This window comes from Symphalangus syndactylus, chromosome 12 (assembly GCF_028878055.3).
Source record: "Symphalangus syndactylus isolate Jambi chromosome 12, NHGRI_mSymSyn1-v2.1_pri, whole genome shotgun sequence".
NCBI lineage: Eukaryota > Metazoa > Chordata > Mammalia > Primates > Hylobatidae > Symphalangus > Symphalangus syndactylus.
The window spans coordinates 69,985,939-70,006,829 of record NC_072441.2 but is presented as its reverse complement, the minus strand read 5'-3'; positions in this window follow the sequence as shown (position 1 = coordinate 70,006,829).

Here is a 20,891-nt window from a genome sequence, read left to right as displayed (position 1 = left end):
TGTTATTTAGAACACTCTCAAACCCGCATTTGGTACTGATGGAATGTTTATTTACTAAGAAAAACCCTGTTTCATTCCAATACATTCCCTTGGTTCTATTTCCTAGAATGAGCAGGAGAAAATGAAAAATAAAATATCACTGCATTTCTCATTTTCATTTTTCTGCATGAGGTTAGCAGAGAAGAGAATCTGCTTTTCAAAGCAATTGCATCTGTGGCAACTGGTCGGAGTCTGAGACTGTCAGTCCCCAGCTGGTCTCAAGGTAGTCACTGAAGCAGTGAGCTGTGCCCAAGACCTTTTCCTGATTTAGCTGTTATTCTAGAGAGAAAACCCATACAAGAAAAGATCACGGAAGAGGCGCTGGCAACAGATTTTTTTCAGGGAAGAGGACAGTGGGTATGGGAATGAGGGATGCAGAGATTGAGGATTTTAATCACAGATTTTTTTCCTAAAGAATTTTGCGGTGGCAAAATGAGCTAGAAGATAGGTTGGTATTGATACTGCTAGATCCAAGAGGTAATAGAAACATGTCCCTCACCCTCTCCTACACACATACCCACCTCCCTCCAACACCCAGCTATTTCTGCCCTAGGTTTTGCTTTCACTTTGGAGGAATATTTTTCTTATGTCAGGTGTATAAATATAATTATGAAACACTGCCTGTTTCTCTCATCCCGCAGTGAAGCTACCTTCATGCTGAAACAAAAGAAAACTTGATTATTGTGTTTATTACCCCCAAAGGTATATTAAGATTAGTTGCTGAATTTAGTATTCTCTTTTTTTTTTTTTTTGAGTCTTCATAAAAATAAGCCCCATGCAGCCAGGATACAGCTCTTAATTGAAGTAAATCCTATCTTGCCTAAAGTAATGAAAGACAAGTGAGTCCATAAGTTTGACTTCCCCTATTTAAAATTCTTCTGTATCCACAAAGTGTACGTAAATCTTTATGGAATGACCTATTAACTGCCTGCTGCTGGGACCAAGCTTTGGACTTTGTTTCAGTTATAAAATAAGGTCAGTCTGCTTTTGGTAAAAATTGATGTAGCTGCTTTGATAATTAAAACCTACAGAGTCGTGAAGAGCTGATATATTTAAACCTCTAAAAAATAATGTGGAAGCTATAAAATTGCAAAAGGAGAAGGCATAAGTGTCCCCTATGGCTGCTCATCAGATTAAATATTAGTAATAGGGTATTTATGTCACTCTTTAATAAAAAATTTCCGAGAAATTTTTGAAAACTTTAAATTCAAGTCCTGAACCACCTCTCAGCTGGCTCCATTATATAAGATCACCTACAGAGGGGGCTACATTTCTGAGGGTATCATTTAAATAAATACATAATATAAATTCACTGATGCTGCCAGTTGAGGAGCCAAGACTCAAAGTGAATCATCCTGGCCCTTAATGTGAGTTTTTACCCATAGATATATCTACACCTTGCAAGCTTGTATGCCCCAACCCACTATGTGGGTTCTATCTTTTTTTCTGCTGTAATTAGAACGAGTAGCTTCTGGCTTAAGTGTGAGAAATCCATCTCAAGAAGCACTACCTAAAAATGAAATCCTACAAATGCTTGGGCAAGTTAATTAATCTTTTTGTGTCTCAATTTCTTCCTTTCTAGAATGGGACAGATGAAGATAATAAGTACAGGTAACAATGAAATCGATCATGATAATGATAGGCATCTTGTATCAATACATGTCACTGTTTTCCTTGCCCGCTCCTCAACATCTGTCTCCTAGTCTCCCTCCATGCCTATCATTTAATCTCGTGATTGTAGTGCGTCATCCCATGTAATTCTGCCTACAGGAAGAGAGTATACTGGTGGTACCAGCAACTGCATTCTTTCCGGTTCACATGGCAGTAATGTTTCTGACAACAAACAAACCAGCTTACTGGTTTAGAATTCAATCTCCTATGGGTTTGATCAGGGTACTTCGGTTGACTTGGATTGCAACATTCTGGGACATTGACGAGCTAGGGACAGACCATATAACCTGGGGACTTCATGAAGTAAGGTCACCTGTGAGGCTTCTGAGGACATAGTCAGCCTCTTCTCCCCTGACAACACACACTAGCTTCAACACATGTTCATTTTAAATGTCAACCTCACTTACTGGCTGTGTGGGCTTGAGCAAGTCATTCAATCTTGCTGAGCCTGTTAACTCCTCTGTAAAGTCTGCTTGCCTCACGGAGTCATGGTGAAGGTCAGTGGGGATGTGAGAATACTCTATAGACTGTAACATACTATATAAATGTAAAATATTATTCTAAAATTATTTTACATTAAAATCTAGCAAGTCTTATCATAAATATGGTTCCCACTTCATTCTGTCAATGTGAGAATAAAAGAAAATTGAAAGGAAGTTTCAAAATTCAGAAAATCACATTTGTAACAGTACCCGAGAAACAGTCTTGAAGCTTAAAAATACATTTATAAAGTTTATATTAGATAGATTAATTATGTTATTACATGTTGATGCTTTTTATGCCCATGTGACTGTTAGAATCCAGACAGTGGAATGTTTACAGCAATGAAACAGTTTTATGTTAATTAGCGTATGTGTAGCTTCTGGTGCGATCTGAACACTGCTTTCACCTTGAACTTTATTGATCTTCTATTTATTTACCTTGCCCCAATCATTAACTATTATTTTCTGAGGCATAAATGGCAACTATAGAAGCCCCAAGTGACCCATCTTTACTTTGCTATAAATTGGATTATATAGAGGAACAGCTAAAAGCACTGAATACCAATGCCTTGGGTTTAGAATTTTATCACTTTCTCTGGCCACCGAACCTACCAGTTATAAATTACCTTTTATTGCCTTCTAGAAAAACAAATTAAGTACTGGGCAATTTAAATTCTACATGCAAAACAGCTATCTGAGAAGTAAAACTCAGCTGGACAAATGCGCATTTTTTAAATCATGGGCAAATGAAGAATATGTTTGTTTGAAAGTAACTGAAATGCCTGATTCTCCAGTCGGTCCTGTTCCTGCCACCAGTAGGTTCAGTTGTGTAATGATCTCATGGTGCACACACAGAAGTGTCAGCCATTTCTCTCACACCTCCCCCATTTTCCCTCAAGAACAGAGGGCAGGGAGTAACAGCTGATGTGGCCTACAGACTTAGCCCATGTGCTTATTTGGATAGCTTTCTGCATTTCTGTTTATGCTTATCTTGATTGGATGTGATGTCACTTCATATCCACTTTCAGTCTTTAATTAGCTTTGCTTCTTCCTTTTGTGAGCTGTCTTTGCTTACTTTCAAACATTGAGTTTATCCTCTCACCTTCTTTTATATTTTGCCTTATGGTTGTGTGTCTTTTGCTCCTGCCATCTTGCTGCTTCTTAATTTTCCTAATCTGCTTTTAAGAGTTTTTAAATACCTTTTTTCTCTGATTTCCCATCTTATTTTCACTCCATTCTGGGTGGATGAGGTTTACATCACTCTAAGAGGGTCAAGAACTGTGTTTCCCACAGTATACAGAACACAAATCATGATTTGAGCCTAACTGACACTGGAGACGATTATCAGTGGTACCCAGACAACAACATTAAATGGCATTGAATCACATAGTGAGTGAGTCATTCCCTTTCCACTTCTCTCACACTCCTGTTCATTATTCCAAGGAGAAAGTTTCCATTTGGTCCTTGTATGGTCTATCACTTGCTAATCTCCCTTTTTAAAAGAGAGAAAAGACCTCAGGCTGAGAGCCTTTGGCTTGTAATGGTATCTAGCTAGGGTTTTACAACACTGTTTTGGTTTTCATTACGTAAGTACTTGTTTATATTGTTACCTCCTATTTATGGCAAATGATATCGGTTTTCTTTTACAGTCATGATATGAAGTTTCTTCCTTAAAAAAGTATATGTAAGTTTACAATACTCACCAATTTAAGGAAAAACATTAAATACAAGGATGTGGCAAAAATCTTGAAGGTGGTAGTACTAGAATGTCAGAAGTTTGAGAAGTACCAGCCTAGAATCACTCCATTAACTTTGTTTTTTGGTTTGTTTGTTTTTGAGACAGTGTTTCATTCTCTCACTCAGGCTGGAGTGCAATGTTAAACTCACTGCAACCTCCGCCTCCTGGGTTCAAGCCATTTTCATGCCTCAGCCTCCCAAGTAGCTGGGATTACAGGTGTGCACCACCAGGCGTGGCTAATTTTTGCATTTTTAGTAGAGATAGGGTTTTGCCATGTTGGCTGGGCTTGTCTTGAACTCTTGACCTCAAGCGATCCACCCACCTCAGCCTCCCAAAGTGCTGGAACTACAGGTGTGAGACATCATGCCCCACCCCCTCCAACAACTTTTGTTATCTTCCTATTGCTTTATAGCATTATATGTTATTTTAAAGCATACTTGTTAATAACATCTAGGCCTACAGACAACTCATTCCACTTACAAATTTTTCCAGTTGAAATTATACACAGATTATTTCATGGTCTTTTTTTATTCCCTTCAGTCATCATAAGGTTTTCACAGTCTCCTCAAAGAGACACTGGTAATCAGTGATTGTCCATCAGGTTAATATTCTGGGGCAGGTATCGTGTACACTGATCTGGTTTAATTCATCTGTTTAGAGTGCTAAAATGTACACCACTTTTTTCACCCATTTTTCCCCCCACTGCCATGAAGAGAAGGCATACAGGCCATGAGACTTCAAAACTTTGTCATTTATCAATTAGGAATTAGTTCAGGTGATCTCATTTACCCAAGCAATACAATCTTTGCAAACTTTTCCCCTAGAGGGAAAAGGATCATGCAGCTCTGTTTTATGCTGTTTCCCTGAAGACCACTTAGTCTCATTGACAGAAAGGGAACATTTGTTTTTAGGGAATTATATTCCCCTTAATCTGTTTTTTCGCCTAGCAGTGGAATGCTCTAATATTTCTAAGTTTACTCTTGGGGACCCAGTAGATGCCTTTGGCTCCTTCTCAAGCCTATCTCCTGTAGGCTTTGGGCTGCAGGGGTGGGTGAAGAGAATGTCCAGATCTCTGTGATACCAACATGCTGCCCACAGTGTGGAGGAAGTACTTGCAATAAACTGGAGTAGGTTCTTATTCATGCAACTTCTCCTTGTGTGTCCAGAATTTATTCCCTCCGGTGGGTTTTTGGTCTCACTGACTTCAAGAATGAAGCTGCGGACCCTTGTGGTGAGTGTTACAGCTCTTAAAGATGGTGTGTCTGGAGTTTGTTCCTTCAGATGTTCAGATGTATCCAGAGTTTCTTCCTTCTGGTGGATTTGTGGTCTCGCTGGCTTCAGGAATGAAGCCGCAGACCCTCGCAGTGAGTGTTACAGCTCATAAAGGTAGTGTGGACCCAAAGAGTGAGCAGCAGCAATATTTACTGTGAAGAGCGAAAGAACAAAGCTTCCACAGCGTGGAAGGGGACCCGAGCAGGTTGCTGCTGCTGGCCGGGGTGGCCAGCTTTTACTCCCTTATTTGGCCCTGCCCACATCCTGCTGATTGGTCCATTTTACAGAGCACTGATTGGTCCATTTTACAGAGCATTGATTGGTCCATTTACAATCTTTTAGCTAGACACAGAGCACTGATTGGTGCATTTACAATTCTCTAGCTAGACAGAAAAATTCTCAAAGTCCCCACTTGACCCAGGAAGTCCAGCTGGCTTCACCTCTCACTTGGTCCTATCTTTCCATTTCAAGCACACAGCCACTGCCATCCACATCCACTTCTTCCCTTCCTTCTGGAAATTCAAGCCTTTGGAACCCTACCCACAGCTCCAAAGTGCATAAAGATGCTGCTTGTGATGGCTCCTGCCTGTAATCCTAGCACTTTGGGAGGTTGAGGCAGGAGGATTGCTTAAGGCTGGGAGTTTGAGACCAGCCTGAGCAACAAAATAAGTTAAAAAAAAATTAGTGGCCAGGTGCGGTGGCTCATGCCTGTAATTCCAGCAATTTGGGAGGCTGAGGTGGGCAAAGCGGGTGGATCACAAGGTCAGGAGATCGAGACCATTCTGGCTAACACGGTGAAACACCATCTCTACTAAAAAAATACAAAAAAAAATTAGTAGGGCGTCGTGGTGGGCACCTATACTCCCAGCTAGTTGGGAGGCTGAGACAAGAGAATGGTGTGCACCCGGGAGATGGAGCTTGCAGTGAGCCGAGATCATGCCACTGCACTCCAGCCTGGGCGACAGAATGAGACTCTGTCTCAAGAAAAAAAAAAAAAATTAGCTGGGCATGGTGGCACACACCTGTAGTCCCAGCTAATTGGGAGGCTGAGGCAGGAGGATTGCTTAAGCCCAGGAGGTTGAGGCTGCAGTGAGCTGTGATTGTGCCGCTGCATTCCAGGCTGGGCAACAGAGCAAGACCCTGTCCTCCCACAAAAAATGCAGGTTGGGGTAACCTTTATGCTAAAACCACAAACCCTAATCCATCAGATTCTTGCGAAGGGAGGTAGGTCAGGTATAGGTCATGGGGAGACTGAGAAGAAATCATTGCTTGGGATCCACTCTCCTGCACTGCTTGAACACCAAATCTCTCCATGTTCCTTTTCAACTCCACTCTGATATCCTTAAATCTCTGCATGCCTAAGGACCGCTATTGTGATATTACCAGTTCATATCCTGGCCCACATTGCCATGTCTGACTCACTATAATGCTAGTTTACATTGGGAATAGTAAAGATGGGTTTTCATCCTGATCATTTTCTGTTTGCATACAGCCTTGTTCTCTGCACTGTCCATGAAAGCACAGTTTTGTTTAGCCGTTTTATGGGCACCCTCTTTCACATTTTTTTTTCTTGGCCAACTGACCCTTGAAGCTGGCAGGAGGCCACTTACCAGCCTTCTCAGAAGCCCTAGGGTGAAGTAAGGCCTTTGCCTTTCTAGCAGTTAAGTGACTGTCCCAATTGGTCTGGGTGACTCCCCCCTGATTTGGACAGGCATTTCGTGCTGCTTGTCTCTAGTCTTGGCAACTGGAGGGAATTAGGAGCCTGTCCTTGGACTGGCAGCTGGGGCTTTGATTGAAGTGTTCTGTTCCAGGCAGCCCCAATAATTGCTTGTTCACAGAGAGTCTAATCCATGCTTTCTTCTTGACCATCTTCCACCATAGGATTTCCAGTTTTAAAAAGTAAGCTTTTAAAAAATTTGTTCACTGATAATTTAGCAATTTTACGTGTGTAGCTCTACAGTTTATGGGACTTCCACATACCTCCTGAAGAGTTCTTGAACATTTTACCACTCTTATTGAAGTACAACATCCCTTAGGATATATATGACCTCAAATGTCAAGCCTCTAAAGTTCTCCATCAACCGCCTTCAATTTCCTAAATGAGATAAAGCTCGTAAATGCTCCACACAATGCCTGCAATCTAGTAAGCAATCAGTAAATGTAAACTATTGTTAGGATTGTGTTTGGGGCTGTTATTACTTCACTTCTGGTACATGCAGTTTTCAGTGTCACACGGTTTTCCCTAGCCAGAGTTTAAATATCTCTCCTCCCAGGGCTGCTGTGGTGATACTCTTGAGAAACACACCTAACTTTTGCCTCTTGCCTCCATGGTTTCCACCATGTCTGTTCCAGAACTTGAGCTCATATGCATATGACACGTGGCCTGCTTAGGTTTAAATCCACTGGGTGAACTATTACTTAAGGATTTGCGTCATGTCTGACATTCCTTGTCTATCTTGATCTAGGAATAGCTTCAGTCTGTACAGAAATTCAGTATTCAGGCTGGGCACGGTGGCTCATGCCTGCAATCCCAGCACTTTGGGAGGCTGAGGCGGGTGGGTCACCTAAGGTCAGGAGTTCAAGACCAGCCTGGCCAACATGGCGAAACCCCCATCTCTATTAAAAACACAAAAATTAGCCGGGCATGGTGGCATGCTTCTATAATCCCAGCTACTCGGGAGGCTGAGGCAGGAGAATTGTTTGAACCTGGGAGGCGGAGGTTGCAGTGAGCCAAGATTGTGCCATTGTGCTCCAGCCTGGGTGACAAAGCGAGACTCCATCTCAAAAGAAAAAAAAAAAAGACTGGGCTGAAAGATTAGTTTCCAGATACGTTCCCAACATCCCTCCGAGGGTGCAAAGTATTAAGCTCTAGTAAGGCTACATTTGCTTCCTCCCCCTTCCTAAAAAACTTGCCAAGCATTTTATCCATTTCCAGGGTCGTTCAAGCAACCTGTCAGGTGTTTTTCATTTCAGGCTCTTCACTGTTCACTGGCAGTCACAAACAAACTCAGATTCCACACCTATTTCCATGCATTAGTCCTCCTACAGTATCACCATTTCCAAATACTAGTTGACCGTAATTCTTAGAGGGAATAATTTGTCCTTGCAACAGAGGTGTATGAACCCTAAAATGTAACAGTATTCAGACTTCTCTTGCCTGGGAGGCCTCATAGGCATTTATACCCAAATTGCAACATCTCTGAGCACACTCTTCCTGCCCTCACCCTGTCCCCTTGCTGATTTTCCCTAAGTCCAAACTTTTCTGGGTTCCACTGTTTAATTGTTTCCATGAAGTAATGTGAGTGTTTCTACACATCCACTCCAGCTTGCTAATGAGGCTGGCACTGAGAAACTGCCCAGCTTGATAAGGCGTGCTTGGGAATTTCTCTCCCTTGTCTTCTTACTCAAGTTTTTAGGTGTGAAGATTCACCTGGTTTCCACTGTCTTCTCCATGTCTCATGTCTCATTCTCAGGGTTCTATGACAGCTCATTAATCTTTTTTTTTTTTTTCCAGAGACTGAGTCTTGCTCTATTGCCCAGTGGTGCAATCTTGGCTCATTGCAACATCTGCCTCCCAGGTTCAAGTGATTCTCATGCCTCAGCCTCCCAGGTAGCTAGGATTATAGGCACCCACCACCACAGCTGGCTAATTTTTGTATTTTTAGTGGAAACAGGGTTTCACCTTGTTGGCCAGTCTGGTCTCAAACTCCTGACCACAACTGATCTGCCCACTTTGGCCTCCCAAAGTGCTGGAATTACAGGCATGAGCCACTGCTCCAGGCTTAATCTTTTTTGAAATGCAAAGGAGAAGATTACCAGAGTCATATTCCTTTAAGGATATCCCACATCAGAGCCACCTGGGCCTCAAAGTGTTAGAGCTCTTTGATTATGCTCCCCTCTTTCAACTATCCCTCTTTCTCCCTCTGACACACACCCCACGAACACTGAGGTTCTATCACAGAGCAAAGGTGACTAGACTGGGTTGGGTCAATGACAAACACAGAGATTCCCTTACAAAGCAAAGGTGACTAGGCTGGGGTTGGTCAATGGACTTCCTAAACTCCGGTCTTCCTATTGCAAAGCTTCAGCATAATGCAGAAAGTCTCATTAGAAAATAAATACTGGTGTAACTATGGAGAATAGAAGCACAGCTATACAAAATAAAATATCTATTGCTCATCCCAAATAAGCTCACATTTGTTATGCCTAAGAAAGAGCTTAAGAGAGAATATGCACTTGGCAAATATAAATGTAACACAAATACACGGCAAGTCCCCTATAGCCCTCTAACCCAGTCCCCAATGTTTGCTATACTGAGATGTTCCATAATTTTGCTGAGAAAAGTCACATAAACTCAATTATAGTTTCCTGTCAGGTAAGTATCCTTTAAAAATAGTAAAGCACCACTTCGCACAGAAAACTTAGTTTTCCACCAAGAATCAAATAGATTTCACCTGCCGTTTCATTCTTGCTTTTCTTCCCTCTCCTATGACTGAAACCCAGCTTCAAGAAGGAATGACAGGGAGCTCTGGGGATCTGGTCACTCAGATTCATCACATCAGCCCTGACTATCAAACAGTCCAAATGCTTTACTTCCACATTCATTCTTTCGATTTTTGAAGCCTCAAGCAGTGAATCACATTATTTTCCTCCATCAAGTCCCCAGGTAGTAATTTGTGAATTCTGTTGTAATTTGAGACTTGCAGGAAACATACAGTCCAGGATAGATACTGATCCCCAATTCTGTTTCTGATTGGCTGGCGACTATCACTTTGTCATGTGAGACATGGCCAGGCCATACAGTCCTGCATTACTAGCAGGGATTTGGCTTCAAATACCCAAGCAGTCCTTTGGTGAGATCTACCTAAGGTCTAGAAACCAAAGAAAATATTTCTCCTTTCCTTGAAGGTAAGAAAGGATAGAAGAAAAAAAAGTCAAAGAAAATATTTCTCCTCTTTTTCTTTTTGCCTTTGCCTATTTTTTTTTTTTTTTTTTTTTTTTTTTTGAGACGGAGTTTTGCTCTTGCTTTCTAGGCTGGAGTGCAATGGCATGATCCTGCCTCACTGCAACCTCCACCTCCTGGGTTCTAGTGATTCTCCTGCCTCAGCCTCCCGAGTAGCTGGGATTACAGACATGCACCACCACGCCCAGCTAATTTTTTGTATTTTTAGTAGAGACAGGGTTTCTCCATGTTGGTCAGGGTGGTCTTGAACTCCCAACCTCAGGTGATCTGCCAGCCTCGGCCTCCCAAAGTGCTGGCATTACAGGCATGAGCCACCACGCCCGGCTAACCTGTGCCTTTTTTTTTTTTTTTAAAGAGACTAAAGTTTGCTATACAAAATTCAAATTTTTATATAATCAAATTTACTAATCTTTTCTTTAATAATTTCTGGGCTTGGGGTTATATACATATATACATATATACATACATACATACACATATATATATATATATATTTTTTTTTTTTTTTGAGATGGAGTCTCACTCAGCTGCCCAGGCTGGAGTGTAGCAGTGCAGTCTTGGCTCACTGCAACCACTGTCTCCCGGGTTCAAGTGATTCTCCCGTCTCAGCCTTCCGAGTATATGGGATTACAGGCACCTGCCATCATGCCCAGCTAATTTTTGTATTTCAGTAGAGGCTGGGTTTCACCATGTTGGCCAGGCTGGTCTTGAACTCCAGACCTCAGGTGATCTGCCTGCCTTGACCTCCCAAAGTGCTAGGTATACAGGCGTGAGCCACCATGCCCAGCCGGGGTTAAATTTTGTAAAGTCTTGCCCATTCTATAATTATAAAAATATGCATCCATGAGTTCTTCTAGGACGTCTGTGATTTCGTGTTTTACATGTAAATCTTTGATCCATCTGGAATTTATTTTGGTATAAGCGGTGATAAAAGGATCCAGTTTTACTTGTCTTTTTTTTTTTTACCCCAAAATGGCAAATCAGTAAATCCCATTACCATTTATTGAATTAATCTACCTTTTATAGGAGTCCTTTAAATAGAATCTTCTCCATGTACATTTAAAATGATTCAATTGATATAAGTTCTATATGTGGCTTATAAAATTCCTATTCAAAACATAATACCAGGAAATAGCCATGATTGTGGACAGTTATTTAACCCCTCTGGATCTGTTTCTCTACCTGTAGAAATGGAGACAGCAATATCTACCTTGCATTGTTTTTATGAAGATTTAAAAAAAATAAAATATGTAGATGCATCTACCTCAAAAAAAATGTGAGTTTCTCTTTCTTTTCAACTTTCTGTAATAAAGCAACATGGGCCCTCAGTTAGAATTGAAGATCAAACTTGGCTATAAGACTTGGTTTCTATATTTATTTCCTGAGCATATGGAGAGAGCAAAGGGGGTCATGGCTTTTTCAATAGTGGCACATAATTATTTTCCTCTCAGTTCAGCATCTAAAGAAGTATCCTATTTAATTCTCTTGAAGTACCAAACTTATTTCCAGTTCCACAAATATTTCAACAAGCTATGGTGCTAGGGACAAGTGATATCACATAGATCTGAGTTTGAATTCCAGTTATGCTACTTACCAAATATGTTACTCAACTCCTGAATAATTTACAATAGCCCCTATGTCACAGGGTTCTTGAAAGGGTTAATTAAGACTCCTCGTAAAATATAAGCTTCATAGGGACAAGAACTTTATCTGGTTCATCACAGTGTCCTAAGTTCTAGAACAGTGCCTGGTATACATTGTGGCTCATTAAATCAATGTGGAAGGGAAGGGAAGAGGAGGAGAGGGGTAAGAGCACTTAGCTAGGTGCCAAAGTAAGTGAACTAAAACTGCTAGCTGTAGGTGGTGGTCAGAGGTAACAAAGATGCAGTCCTGGCTTCAGGGGCTAAAATCTGGATCTGAAAACCAAGCTTATAGCACTTCCATACTAAGCATAATGAAACACATAGTACAATACAGCACAAACAAAGTGCTTTGAAAACAGGTGGTAAGTAATAATTCCAGCTGGAGGATTAGGGAAGCACTTTATGGAAGAGGGCTGTGTTTAAGCTGGACCTTAAAAGACAGTATAATTTTTGATAGAGGGGAAAGGGACAGCTTTCCATGCAAGGCAAAAAAGTACAAAATCGGGAAAATATTTGGCATGTTCCAGGACCGGAGCTTAATGCAAGTGATGAAAGTGCAAGTCAGGTAGAAGAAAGAACATCTAGAAGGTCAACCCCAGTGACCTTGAATGTTCAGCTATGGTGTTTAAGACAACACACAGACTTGAAGGTTTTTGAGTTGCAGAATCACAGGCACAAGCCCATATGACTATATTATATTTATTTACTTATTATTTCTATTTATTATTCAGAAATCAGTGTGAAAGGTAGATTAGATGGGATCTGGTCACTCAGATTCATCAAATCAGCCCTGACTGTCAAACAGGCCAAATGCTTTATTTTCTCATGGATTCTTTCAATTTTTGAAAGATTTTCAATATTACATTGGAAATAAATATAATATAATCATAATAGCTCACGGGAAAAGTCCAAACTCAGGAGTTGCAGAGAATAGGGAAAGAAGGAAGGGATTTAACAGTGAGAGGGGAGGACAGGGTCAGAGCAGTTGAAAGATCACTGGAAAGTTAGGCTGCTGATGATGTTGTTTTCTGAGGTCAGGAATTCATGAAGACAAATGGGATCAGTTTAGTTTGGGAAGTGTTGACCTTAAGGATGTCTTTTGAACACTCAGTTGGAAATAGGCTATTGATGCCCCAGATGTTAGAGCAGGAGAAATGGAGATGTGTCAGCATTGCTCCATCATTAACAAGATCAATGTTGCTTTTCTAAGATGTTTACAGTCAACCTAATATGTGCATATCAGAATGGAAACATCTCAGATCAATGGAGATAGGTGAATTATTTAATAAAGAGTGCTGGGAAAATTGGCTGGCTATTTGGTCAAAAAGATGTGGCACCCATCTCATACTGCACATAAAAATAAATCCCAGATGAATTAAATGTGGAATTGAAAACACGACAAAGAAAAGTATTTAGGTAAGGAATATACACACAGACAGACACACACAGACACACACGTATTGACAAAGATATACATAAACACATTTACATCTAAATTTATTTCTGTATCTACATATATTTACTGAAATCCATGAGTTCACACTGGTATCTCCGATATCAATTCAACACCACAGTCTTCATTCTAATTTTCTCCCTTTCCTTATTTCTAACTCTCTTCTACAACGAGAACCTTGGTTCCCATTATTTTTAATTTTTTTATTAGATCAAATCCCCTGTATACAGCCAATCTCTTATCATCATTGCTGCCCCTGTCCCTGAGTAGAGCCCCCATCCCATTTGGGCTCTGACATCCTACACCAGGCCACCCAGCTGAATGGATGTCTACCTTTCTCTGCCCCATACAATGGATTTAGGAAGGAATTGCTCAGAAAGAGGAAGGGAAGAGAAAGAAGAAGGGAAGGGAAAGGAAAAGGAAGGGAAGGGAAAGGGAAGACCCTTCCATTTTTTGTTTATTGATTTATTTGTTACAAAAAATAAATACCCCAAATTGCCAAAAATCTACCATTTTATATATATATATATATATATATTTGATTCCATTTCATTCAAGTACCATTCATCAAACACTTTTTATGTTTAATCCATTCTGGGAAAAATGAAGAGGTATTTCCCAGAGCATCACTTCTACCCAGGAATTTATAATCTCATTGAAGAAGTTAAACAATGCAGATTAATAACACAAACCAAAAATAAGCAGTTCAATGAATAGTGGCATGAGCTAGCACTAGTTCTCTGGTTCTCATAGACCCAGGTAGATGAATACACAATTTCTGCAAGCCTGACTTATCTGGGGTTTGGCTCTGACAGAATGATCCTAGCCTGCTAGGGAATGTTGAAGATTCACCCTTAATAAAATGCAAGAGGCCTAGAGCAAGGGTTCTTTCCAAGTTATTGTAACCACTTCTTGCCAATGGTTTTTTTGTTTGTTTGTTTTTGACATGGTCTTGCTCTGTTGCCCAGGTTGAAGTGCCGTGGCATGATCCTGGCTCACTTGCAGCCTTGACTTCCTTGACCTCCTAGACTCAAGCGATCCTCCCACCTCAGCCTCCCAAGTAGTTGGGACCACAGCCAGGCACAACTATGCCCAGCTAATTTTTAAATTTTTGGAAAGATAGGGTCTCACTTTATTGCTCAGGCTGGTCTTGCACTCCTGAGCTCAAGCGATCCTCCTACCTCAGCCTCCCAAAGTGTTGAAGTTACAGGCATGAGCGATCGCACCCGGCCCTTCCTTCCAACTTAATAAAAATTACTACCATTCCATATAACACAGAGCAGAAAACCATCTGCAAATCTTTGTGGATCATTGTCCCTTCCCAAGCAGGGCGCAGTCTGTGATCCCAAGCCCTCCACTGCTCACACGCCAAATGAGAACATGGGAAAATGAACATGGGAACTGACAGTCTTCCCGTGAACGTGTGAACTGACAGTCTCCCCGCGAACGTGGGAACTGACAGTCTCCCCGTTCATTTTGTTACATAAGTGATACAAACTCTTTTTAGAAATTATACACAGGCAAAAGAGCAAACATCACACATAGTCTTACAACTTTTAGAGTAAATGCTTCCAGAATTTTTTTCTATGAATTTGTAAGGTAAGTTTTATAAATAATTGCTATGCATCAGTTTCCTCATCTGTAAAATGAAGATGATAATAATATCTGCCTCATTTGAGAGACTGAGGACAAAACATGAGTTTAAAAAAAGAGCGCTTCATATAGCGCCTAGTGCATCTATAAAGGTAACACAATCTATATCTTTCTAGCACTTATCTGTCTAGATTCAGCTACATATTTTTTATAAAATAGATGGAAGTATTCATATTTCCTTGTAGTTTGCTTTGTTCGCCTAAAGATATAGCATGAACTTCTTCCCTTGTGGGACAGTTTGCAAAGTGCAAAGAGACGATTAGATCCTTTGAGTGACTTTTTAAAGTGGAAAGGGTATTATTTCGAGGTGATGAGCGAGGTTAGGGAAAAGCCTGCATCTACGACTTCTTGGACCTACAAGCTTGGGAATGCCACCTGTATATACTCTCAGAGTCTGAGTGCCAGGCAAACCTTGAAGCTCAATCCTTTTCAATTTTGTTGTTGTTGTTGTTGTTGTGTAAGCAATAAAACCATGTTTCCCTCAACAAAATCTTACAAAGAACTCAACAAGTAAAACCATTTTGAAACATCAGAATACATTTATTTTATAAGCTTGAATGTATACTATTTGTTAATTATAAAGCTTATCAATAAGATCAATAAGGCTGTTTGGTAAACAGAAACTGAAATCCAGGAATAGGGATAATGATCACAGTCTTGGTCAATAAAACATTTGTGAAAATTTTGCAGTACCACTCTCACAGAATGAAGTACTAAAACCAGTGCCCCAACACCCTTATTTTACAGATGAGAAAAATAAGGCCCAGAGATATTGCATACTTTTTAAATATTAAGAGCACCAATAATAAAAATACTCTGATAACAGGAAGAAAATATTTTACTGAAGAAAGTATCTGGAATGGTTAATATGTATTTTCCACAAAATATGGTTCTTTTCCATTTAAATGATTGCCGTATCATTCTTCAATTAATAAAATGGAAATGGTCAATTAACTTAGCTGCTGTTTTTTATTATTTTGCTTTAGTCTCATAGCTTGTAAGCCCTGAATTGTGCTATGTAATTTGTATTTTATTCCGTTCGTGGATGTAAAGATTATCTCTAGTAATTAAATTATGCATTTTAACTTATGACTCAGCATCCCACTTTCTACATATCAGCTGTTCTTGTCTATTAAATATCTATCTCATCATCTGTAATTTCAGTTCTTTTCTCATTATGAGGCTTGTCTGTAAAATTCAGGAAGCCACTATCTACAAACAGTCTCCTGCACTAATGAAACAAGGCCAAACTTCACTGACAGAAATTTAAAAGCTGACTCCAGATTTTACCCTGCCACTTCCTCCTTCCACATGGACAGTTGATGGGCAACTCCTTAGTTTAGTTACAATTATTCCACCCTGTCTGTATGTGGACCGACACACCCCTGACCTCCACATGGATCATAGTTTCTCAGAACTTAGCGTATATTTTGTCGTTTTAAAAAATATGATCCAAAGTCACATTTTTAAAAATTACATTGTGAAATACACTATACACGCAAATAAATGTATCAATGGTGTTTATTTATTTATTTTTATTTTTATTTATTTATTTATTTTTTTTTTTGAGACAGAGTCTAGCTCTGTCACCCAGGCTGGAGGGCAGTGGCACGATCTTGGCTCACTGCAACCTCCGCCTCCCAGGTTCAAGTGATTCTCCTGCGTCAGCCTCCCGAGTAGCTGGGATTACAGGCAAGCACCCACGCCCAGCTAATTTTTGTATTTTTAGTAGAGATGAGGTTTTGCCATGTTGGCCAGGCTGGTCTTGAACCCCTGACCTCAGATGATCCACGCACCTTGGCTTCCCAAAGTGCTGAGATTATAGGCGTGAGCCACGACGCCCAGCCTATCGAAGGTATTTGTTGTAAAGTAGTATACTCCTTTTGAAAATTAATAGTTTCATAAGATCATACTTGCTTATTGTAGACAGTTTAGAAACTATTTTAGAAGTATAAAAATATCTAATGACATACTGAAAATCACTCATAAAAGAGTCTGCCCTTTGTTTTTCTCTCTTCCTACATATTTTGTGTCCTCCATTTTTCTCTCAGGATTATAGCAAGATTATTTGCCCATACATTAAATATTTTAAACAATCATGATGTCTAAAGGTATCTTATTTATTCCTCTTTTATTGAACATTGGTTCTTCTCATACTATTTTTAAAATCATGAATAAGACTGTGAGGAAGAACTTTAGGTGTAAATATTCATCTTCATCTCTAATTTCTGCCTTTGCATTAAAGTAATATCTTCTGACACCAGATTTTGTGAATAGATTGATAACTTCCTTGGTAATACTCCTAAATCCATTCTCATTACTATATAAATGATTTAGATAGTAAAGTTCCTGCAAAAATCATTATAAGTTTATGTCAATAGCACTGAGAATTATGGTTCCTATTTTTGGTTAGTTTACAGAGCTCTTGATCTTGTAAGTCTTACGGCTTCTAGAAGTTGCTTTTGGGCTGATCTGTGTTGTCATGATGGTAAATATGCAAATAAAACAGACTAAGACTTGATAGATACCCAGGATTAATGGGAAGACCTGAAACCAGGAAAGGAGAGATAAGGAAAGGCAGAAAAGGTAGGAAGCAGAAGATATCATAGAATTGTGGAAGTTGAAACTAGAAAAAGAAAAATCAAGTGAGTAACTGGGCAATAGTGTCAAAGGCAACAGAAAGATCAAGATAAGATGAATCAAAGAGATGTCATTAGCTTTGGCCATAAAGTGATTATCATTTACTTTTGAGCAGTTTAAGTGGAAGGAAAGGCAGGATAGAAGACAGAGGGAATGCCTCAAGAACATTGAATTAATAACCCGTAAATCCTGAACCTCTTCTCTTGCCTCAAGCTCATTCTGCTGATAACAGTAGCATAGTACAGTTGATCCTTGAACAATGCGAGAGTTAGGGGAACCAGCCACCTGTGCAGTCGAAAATTTGTGTATGGCTTTTGGTTCCAGAACCTAACTACTAATAGTCTACTGTTGACTGGAAGCCTTACTGATAGCATAATAGTCAATTAACATGTATTTGTATGTTATAGATGTTATATTCTGTGTTCTTACAATTAAGTAAACTAGAGAAAAGATCACAAGGAAGAGAAATATATTTACTATTCATTAAGTGGAACTCAACCATAGTAAAGGTCTTCACCCTCACCATCTTCAGTTAAGTAGGCCGAAGAGGAGGAGCAAGAGGAGGGGTTGGTCTTGCTATCTTAGGGATAGCAGAGGTGGAAGGAAATCTGTGTGTAAGTGAACCCATGCAGTTCAAATCTGTGTTGTTCAAGGGTCAACTATACATGCGATTCTGTTTCTTTGCTCATCACACAGGTATTTGTTAAGCACTATTATGAATGAAGAACTGTGCTAAGATAGAGGAACACATCAGAGAATAAGACACAGACATGGTTCTTGCTCCGATTAAGCTTACTTTCTAATAGAGGGAGAGAGTCAATTAACAAGGAAACATATTAATAAAAAGAAAAGGTGACATGGTGCTAGATGCAAATGGAATAAAACAGAATGATGAGATAGAAGTTGTTTATGGTTGGGGCAACAGTGAGTTTGTACCTGGTGGTTAAAAAAAAGCCTTTTCTGAAAGGTAATATTTGAGATGAATTATGAGAAGGAGCCAGCCATGGGAATGTCTAGAAGATGAGCATTTCTGGCAGAGTAAATGGTCATTGAAAAGCTGGGAGATAGAATGAACAGCCTCTTCTAGAAATAGAAAGAAAGCCAGTGTGACTGAAGTGGCATAAATGAAGGGAGAATTGGGGTGGCTAGGGAGTGTTAGAGAAGGAGGCTAGAAATGTAGCTGTGGGCAGGGGCCAGATCTCATCACGACTTCACAAGAATTTTGGACTTTATTCAAAATAAATCAACTTTGTAGAGAGATAACCATAAGGTCAAATGATTGCATTCTTCCCCATGTCATCTAAGTGCCTCACTTAAGGTATCCTAAAGATCCAGAATGCTAGTGCTCCTAAAAATAATATGAGCAGATATAAAGGAAATCTTTTGGTTTAGTCCACTTAACACCTTTCCCTCACTTCTTCTGGTAACTGTACGCTCTTGACCAACCCCAATCCAGGTAGGTCTTCCAAACAGAATCCTACTTTCCCTGGAATCAGGGGTGTGCATATCACCCAGGTCTAGCCGATCAAAGTATCCCATTCCTCTGAACACAGTGATTGACCCTGACATGGTGTATCACTTAAGCCAGGACTATACAATGGTGCCCTGGGATAGAGTTGGATGCTAGAAGGGAAAAGCTGTCTCTTTCCTCTGGGGTCACCAAGCTGGTGTGATGCAAGCTTGGCAATGCCTGGGGCCATTTCATCCCTTTCCTACTCAGGACTCCCTTCTCTGCACTACTTCTGCATAGAAAGTATGTATCTATGCATTTGGAAAGAGCAAGGCAAACATCCAGAAATAAGGGCGAAAAATGGAGAGGGAGAAAAAGAACCTGGAACTGACAACCGACAGCACTTGTTAACTCTCAGGGATCCCTAAAGTCAAATCCTTCCCTGGACTTGCTGATAAGAGTGTCTGAGCAAATAAACCCCTTTTTTCGATCAAGCCAGTTACACTGGTTTCTGTCACTTGCAATCCAAAGAATCCTCACTATTATAGCATGTGAAAGAGGAAAATCAATTAGCGTTTACACACCAGTGTCTCCATTCAGCACACTTTTTTCATCACTAGAAATAGAGGTATGTGAACAGATGGGATGTGTATGACTTAAGACTTCAGTTTTCCCCCAAAAGAAATTTACTATTTGTAAATGCTTCCACAGCTATCCACGTGCTCTCCCAGCCTTCTCACCAGTAGTGTGCTGGTTAACTGGGTCTCTGGGAGAGAGAAACACACTAATTTGTAAGATTTGCCAATTTCTGTCCTATAAATACTCCCACCATTGTGGATTAAGCTGCCAAGGGTATAACAACCAGATAGCAAAATTCCTGAATATGAGTGTAGATTAGGGCAGGCTTCTGTTCAACAATGCTGCCTTCTCTCTTTCTTCCTATAATCTCTCTCTTCACTCCTCCCTGTTTCTTTCAGTTACCTTCCCTCTCTGCCATGAAATTACTCACAATTTCACCTAGTTTTCCTACCCACCCTTTCCCCTTCCCTTTGAATCCCACCAGCATTATCATCCTGTCATGTCAACAAAATAAGTTTCCTGGAAAGAGCAGAGGCTTTGGAGTAAGAATTAGATTCAGCGTCTTGTTACGTGGAATAAGTGACTTAGTTACATTGAGCCTCAGTTGCCTAATCTATAAAGTGATACAAATCATATCCCTTTCATAAGAGATGTCATGAAGATTATAAGACAGTTGATATATAAGAAATGCCACGTTAAGGCTTTTGTCTTTCCCACCTCCTTCGGAGAGAACAGTAACTCCTTTATGTGTGCGCTCAGGGCATCCCACCTCCTTAGTTCTTGCCACATCTTACTGCTATGGTCTTTCTCATTACTTAAAAGAATTCTTTGAATGCAAGGCTTTTGTCTTGTTTATCGGCATACCCCAGATCCTAGCTCAGTGCCTGGAGCATGGTAGATGCCCAGTAAATATTAAATGAATGCTGTCTTTGTTATCCATTTCCTATTTGATCATGAGAAGTGCTGGGACAGAAAGAACTTGACTGCAGAGGAAGAAGAGGTTTTGGGATCCGGGGACCCACTGGTATGGACGTGAGCTGCCAGCACAGCAATCGGACAAGGGTGGGAACAATTGCTCGGAAGCTGAGTTGTTAGCATATGCATCATTGAGTTCTCCCACTGGCCCAGCTCATTAGTTTACTGGGTACACAGAGCTGAACGGAGCTCAGGGGAAAGATAATTCACTCAACAACATTGACTCTTTTTTGCTCTCTTGTTTATCTTAGTTGCTGGTGCTCATGTCACATCTTTAAGTTTCTTTCACTGAATGCCTTTTTGGTTTAAATCTTAGTTATTTTTTCCTTGCTG